Genomic DNA, 6,241 nt, shown 5'->3' on the forward strand with positions numbered 1-6,241 from the left:
TCAGTGAAAATTATTACTTAAACTGCATTTCAACCTTGAGCACACGTCTTCTTAAATTTTGTGTGACAAAATGAGAAGTAAGTCTAAATCACTTTTGCTGCACACCAATGTTCATATCATGTCTCAAGGAAAAGCACTCAATGACTGCTTGAGGTACCAATATTTGAATTGCCAGCTAAACTAGCTACTGCTTTTGTATAAGAGCATTTTTAACTTGAAAAGGAAACTGACGACCACTGATTTTTAGACTTAGGGATTAGGCAGACAGTTTTTCAAAAATGAACAAAATGAGCCTGTCACTTTATAGAAAACAATTGGAAGTATTTGCTATCTGTAAAATTTGAGTTTTTAAGTGATCATTAAAATTTTAGAAAACTTGGATCTGCCCCCATGGGCTTGACAGCTTTATAATCCTTAAAAGAGGCCTCTAATGAGATCAGTAGCATTATTAATGAGTGTGGTGTGTGTGTGTGCATGTGTGTGTGTAAGGAGGATCTGCATAACTCAATGAACAAAGATTTCCCAAATGACCAACATATGACGTTCCAAAGTCATGCATGGGTAAAATATCCATTCAAAATATAAAATAAATCAATGAATTTCAATGTAACAGAGTATGAAAATTTCATTATTATGATTTCAAATCTCACGATGCCTCTTTCCTTTAAGAAACTACCACTTGTCTCAATTTGGCACAGTACCAAAGAAGAATACCCACAATTATCTGAAAAAGCTATTAATTATTCCTCCCATTTTCAACTGTGTATCTGTATAAGGCTGGGATTTCTCCGTATTTTTCAACCAAAACAACAATCCACAATACGATGAGTACAGAAGCAAATATGAGAATTCAGCTGCTTCTATTAAGGCAGACATTAAAGAGATTGTAAAAATGTATGCCAATGCCATTCTTCTCAATAATTTATTATTTTTATTTTAGAAAATAGTTATTTTCATAAAAGCATGTTATGTTAACATGTAATGGGTTTATTATTGTTATTTCAAATAAATTAATATTTAAAATTTTCTCTTAGTTTTTATTTCTAATATAGTAAACATTGATTGATTAAATCCATGTAAACACAAGCTCTTTGAAGTCTTCAATGATTCTTTTTTTTTTTTTAAGCAAGGCAACCCTTGGTTGACCTCACAGATTGCAAGGACCTCGTCAGCTTACAATCCCTTATTTTTTACACCTACAGCACCTGGTCTTCCTAGGTGGTCTCCCATCCAAGTATTAACCAGGCCCAACCCTGCTTAGCTTCCGAGATCAGACAGGATCAGGCTTGTTCAGGGTGGCATGGCCGTAGACTTCAATGATTCTTAAGACTCTACATGTCTCCCAAGACCAAAATGTTTGAGAACTACTGATTTATAGTATAACGATTTCTGTTTTAAATTTTTGAAGTTGCTGATAGTGTTACAAAGGGGTTAATATTCAAAATATGTAAGGAACTCACGCAATTCAAGAGCAAAAAAACCAATCTGATTGTAAAATAGACAGAGGACCTGAATGGACATTTTTCTAAATAAGACACATAAACGACCAATAGGTACATGAGAAGATACTCAACATCACTAATCATTGGGAAAATGCAAGTCAAACCCACAATTGAGATATCATCTCACACTTGTTAGAATGGCTATTATCAAAAAGACAAGAGAATAAGCGTTGGCGAGGGTGTGGAGAAAAGGGAACCCTTGTGCACTGTTGATGGGAATGTAAATTGGTACATCCACTATGGAAAATAGTATAAATTATAAATTACAACAGTGGAGAGCAGCCACTCGTACAGATATATGCACCTGTTTTAAAAAATGGGAGTTGAATCCTATTACCGATTTGATGTCAAATGCCAATTTCCAAGTACGCATAACATAAAGGTGAGAAAAAAGTCAAACGGGTAAATGTCAATACAAGGACAACTCTGATTCATTTGAACTATTCAGTTACTAATAACTTAACTACTAATCACAAATTAAAATACTTTTTCAATCTTGAAAAAGAAGAATCTGACAAGATTGGATCGTGGATGCACTGTTCTTTGTTATATTATTCTTCCTCATATTTTCTGTTCGAAATATTTTATAAAGAAGCAAACCACATTGGTAAATTGGGGAAACAGCGATATTCAAAATGGGAAGAGAAGGGTAAAGACTCCCAAATAATATAATTTTTTAAAAATTAATTAATTTTTTATGGTGACATTGGTTAACGAAATCCAATAAGTTTCAGCTGTACACTTTAACAGTAAGACATATATATATTTACACTGTGTGTTCACCTCCCATAGTTAGATTTCTTTTTGTCACCACATATTTGACCTCTCAAATAATACAGTTTTAATAAAATTTATTCTTTACCCACATGCTTTTATAATTTTTCCTGAACACATAATGTAATATAGTTTATCCTAAAGCCGGGCCTCTCCTTTCTCCCTGACAGTTTTCAGACCCATTTCCACATCTACTTAGGGGAAGACATCAGAAGACACGAGATGCCTAATTCCCAAGACTGCCTGGGGTGTCTACAGGGACTTCTTGACAGAGCTCCTGCAAGTCTTCAGGCACCCGCCCTCCACACACACTGATGACCAGAGAGACTATTTTTAATTAAGGATTGACTGCTAAAGGAAGCTTAGTCAGTTCGGGGGCAAAGATCTGGTTTCGTAGCATAAAGACAGTTGCCCCAGAACAGACACCCTTGACTTTAGATACATGTTTTGACTTCTGAGAACTTCTACCCTCCCCGCTCTACAGAAGTGGTCAAACACATTTGTCTTTTGTGGTTGGTGGAGATGCTGACAGAGTTGATAAAAATTCAGCCTAATACTTTTAGCTCTTAACCCTATTAGTGTCCCAAATGTTTTCTAAAGGAGTTTGTTTTATTATATGGGGTTTTATTTTAGGTAAGATTAACATATAATGAAACGCGAATCTTTCATTAACACATAATGAAACACAAATCTTCAATGTACCATTCTATGGGTTTTGACAAATGCATAGCGCGACATCTACCCCAAACCCCAATGAAAATGGATCATTACTTTCACTCCAGAAAGTTCTCTTTTGCCCCTTCCTTCCCAGCCAAAAATACCCTCTCCTCCTTGGAGGCAGTAACTGTTGGGGAGGTAGGAGGCAAGTTTCTGAGAGTCTTTATTCATCAATGAGTTGAGTTGTGGACTTAGACAAAGGGACTCTGCTCAGGCTTGAACTGGAGGCCAAATTGTCAAAAGGCAGCTTTTTGGTTAAGGCCTGACATCTGTTTCCCCCAGAGTTGGTTCTGTTTTTATGGACATAATCCCAGCACTATATCCAGCAGACGTCAGTGCTTAAGGACCAGAGAGGAAAAAAGTATAGCTAAGTAAGGAAATCAAGACTCAAACTATACAAACCAGCTCTTACTTGGAACTTACCATTTTTATGTCTATGTTTTATACCAAGAGACTGCAGACTGGGAATCTAAATTTCCAGCCTATCTGCAACCTGGACTAGCTATGATCTTGGATAAATTACTTCACATCCCTCAACTTCTTCCAGCTATAAAGTGAATATCATTGTATTGACTTCCACTATAATGGGTAGCAAAAATCTCACAGTCGCGGTATTTGGGATGATGACTTGTTTCCATGTATCTAGTTTTCTTCAGCTTCAAGGAAAGAAAAAGTAGCCCTGGTCTGTGATGTCCAATGAAATGAAAGCAAACTCCTTCAATCATATTGTAAGAGGTGTCAAAGAGCAAGTTCAGTGACAAAATCAGCCTGAAACTTATGGGCCACTTTACGGGGGCTGACAGAGTTTCCAGCCTTTTATTCATTATTGAATAAATCCAGTCATTCTATATTTCCTGTTGGATTATTTTTTCAGAAGTCATTATTCATAAATCTCCAAAAAAGCAATGCTGCCTTCCCAACTCTGCTGAAGTCACTCCTGTATTGTTTTGTTCATTGGAATGTTCAGGAAGGATTCATTTTTATTTGGTTCATAAGATAAAATAGCTACAAATGGTAATGACTCCCGAACAGTACTTTGTTCCCAAAGAATCACACACCAGAACATTGAGTGGGCTGACTTCTGTGCTGGGAACTCAGCTGCTCTGTTTGTTCTCACAGAAACCTCCCCCTCCCCCCCAAAGCAATCAAAAAGTCAAATAAGCAAATCTCCAGGTATAGAAAGCCTTCTCTCCTCTCAGGCTCCATCTGTTTCCAGGTGAACTCTGTCTTAGGAGACAAGTTCACGGTGAACACATATTTTACCCATTTGCTGCCTCCCAAGACTCTGCAAACCTGAGGTGGGTCATGGAGAGTGTCCGGGCCTGTAATGGGGACTCACACCGTCGGTGCGTGGCTGGAATTTGAGAGAGTGGGAACGCTCTACAGAGATTTAGGGGTTCAAGCTTCCGATGCTTGATCTGGGGCTGGAAACACCCATTCCCCTAGATGCAGTATCGTCAGCTGGAACCGGGGAACCTGGACCCGTATCCTTATAGACTTGACGATGCATAACTCTTACCGAGGATTTTGTGCAAATGCAGGTTCTGACACCACAGGTCTGAGCGGGGGCAGGGGCTGCATTTCTCCCAGCTCCCAGGGGATCCGGATGCTGCTGGTCGGCAAAGCACAATTTGAAGAGCCCATTCTGTGGCCATGCAAGGGGGAGGTGCTTGGTTTTTAAAAATCTCCTTAAATTCTCACAAAGTCCGACGAAGTGGGGATTACTCCACGCAAAGTGGAAAGGAACTTGGGCTCAGAGAGGTCAGGGGCGTGGCCGACGTCACACAGCTGGTGATTGTTAAGGCTGAAATCTGAATTCAGGAGTATCTGGTCCTCCGGTAAGGGAGGAGAACGAATTAAAGCAGCGTTTCTCAGAGTGCGGTCCCCGGCCTAGCGGCATCCACATCACCTGGGAAAATTTTAGATATGCAAATTCTTGGGCCCCTTCTGGGACCTACTCAGTCAGAAAGTCTGGGGGTCCTCCCTGCGATCTGTGGTCTAACAGCTCAGCCGCTTGGGTGATTCTGCTGCAGGTTTCACTTAGAGAAGCACCGAATTAGAAAACTGCTTCTCAGACTTCGCTGTGCCGCACAAATCGCCTGGGGCTCCTGTTGAAATGCAGATTCTGATTCCACAAGGAAATGGCACGAAATTGTGCATTCGCCACACGCTCCCAGATGCTACCGGTGCTGCTGGTCTAGGGTCCCCACTCTGAGCAGCAGGGAGTTGGCTGACCTTCCCGCCAGCCTGATGACTTCCAAGTTGTCTTGGGTTTTAGTCTTCACGCGCAGCTGGGCGTGGAGAAAGCAACAGAATTTAATGGCAGAACTGGCTCACACCACAAAGTTTTGAATTCAATCAAAAATCCTAGGATAAGCAAGGCTAGAGTGAAACTCCGAGAAACAAGATGGGCAGTAGCCTCAAACAGAAAATTCTCCTGTTGGGTTCAGCGCTGCCGTCAGAAAAGGGAGAGATTTCTCCTGCAAAGACCTGGTTCCCTGGGAGGGAGCCTATCAGTCCATCTTCTCCATGGAACAGCACCTCCGAACAGCCAGTTTACTCTAATGAAATAATACCTGGGCCCCAAAGAACGTGCAGGTTCCTTGAGTTCCAAGTTCAAGTTCATTACTCACATCGGTACAGAGGAGTAACAGTCAGAATCGCAGCATGTCACTTGCAGTGTGATTTCCCAGGTCCGCTGACAAACACACTTGGCTCGGTGTGACCTGGTCTGACTCCTTCTCCTCAGCGTCAGGGAAACTCAAAGTCGCTAGAATCGGTGTGGTGTTTTCCCTAAGAAAGACCCTTCTTCATCACAGGGACAAGAGTGTCTTGTTCTACCCATTCCATCTTAGCCTCTCTTCTTTTTCCAAACAACATTGGATTTCCCTTCTGAAAATCCTTCTCTCAACACTCTGTTTCCTTGGCAGCCCCAAACCCCAAACTTCGCAAAACCAGAGATGTCAAATAATAAAAACCCTGCTTTGACTACGACCTCCTTCTTTTGAATGAATCACTTCTTATCTTGAATTTTCCCTTCACTCTCATGGCTGCCCACTGGCTCGTGTCTACTGATAATCCCAGGGGGCCACAGGGAAGAAGAGCAATCCTTCATTTGATAGTGGTGTAGATTTTCTATGTGAAAACATGGCTGATCCGTGTGCCAGCCCCCTGGGGAGGGTGTCAGCTGTAAGCAGTGGGCAGGCATCCCTCCCAACAGCTGGGGAGTGAAGGCCCCATTGCTGAGG

General features: G+C 41.1%; 1 pseudogene; it reads right to left on the reverse strand.

Annotated features, from left to right (window-relative positions):
* Positions 1-1,193: 1,193 nt before the first annotated feature.
* LOC120611827 (uncharacterized) lies at positions 1,194-1,312 on the reverse strand (annotated as a pseudogene).
* Between the last annotated feature and the right edge of the window lie 4,929 nt (positions 1,313-6,241).

Source organism: Pteropus medius, unplaced genomic scaffold (genome assembly GCF_902729225.1).
Source record: "Pteropus medius unplaced genomic scaffold, Ma_sr-lr_union100, whole genome shotgun sequence".
Lineage (NCBI taxonomy): Eukaryota > Metazoa > Chordata > Mammalia > Chiroptera > Pteropodidae > Pteropus > Pteropus medius.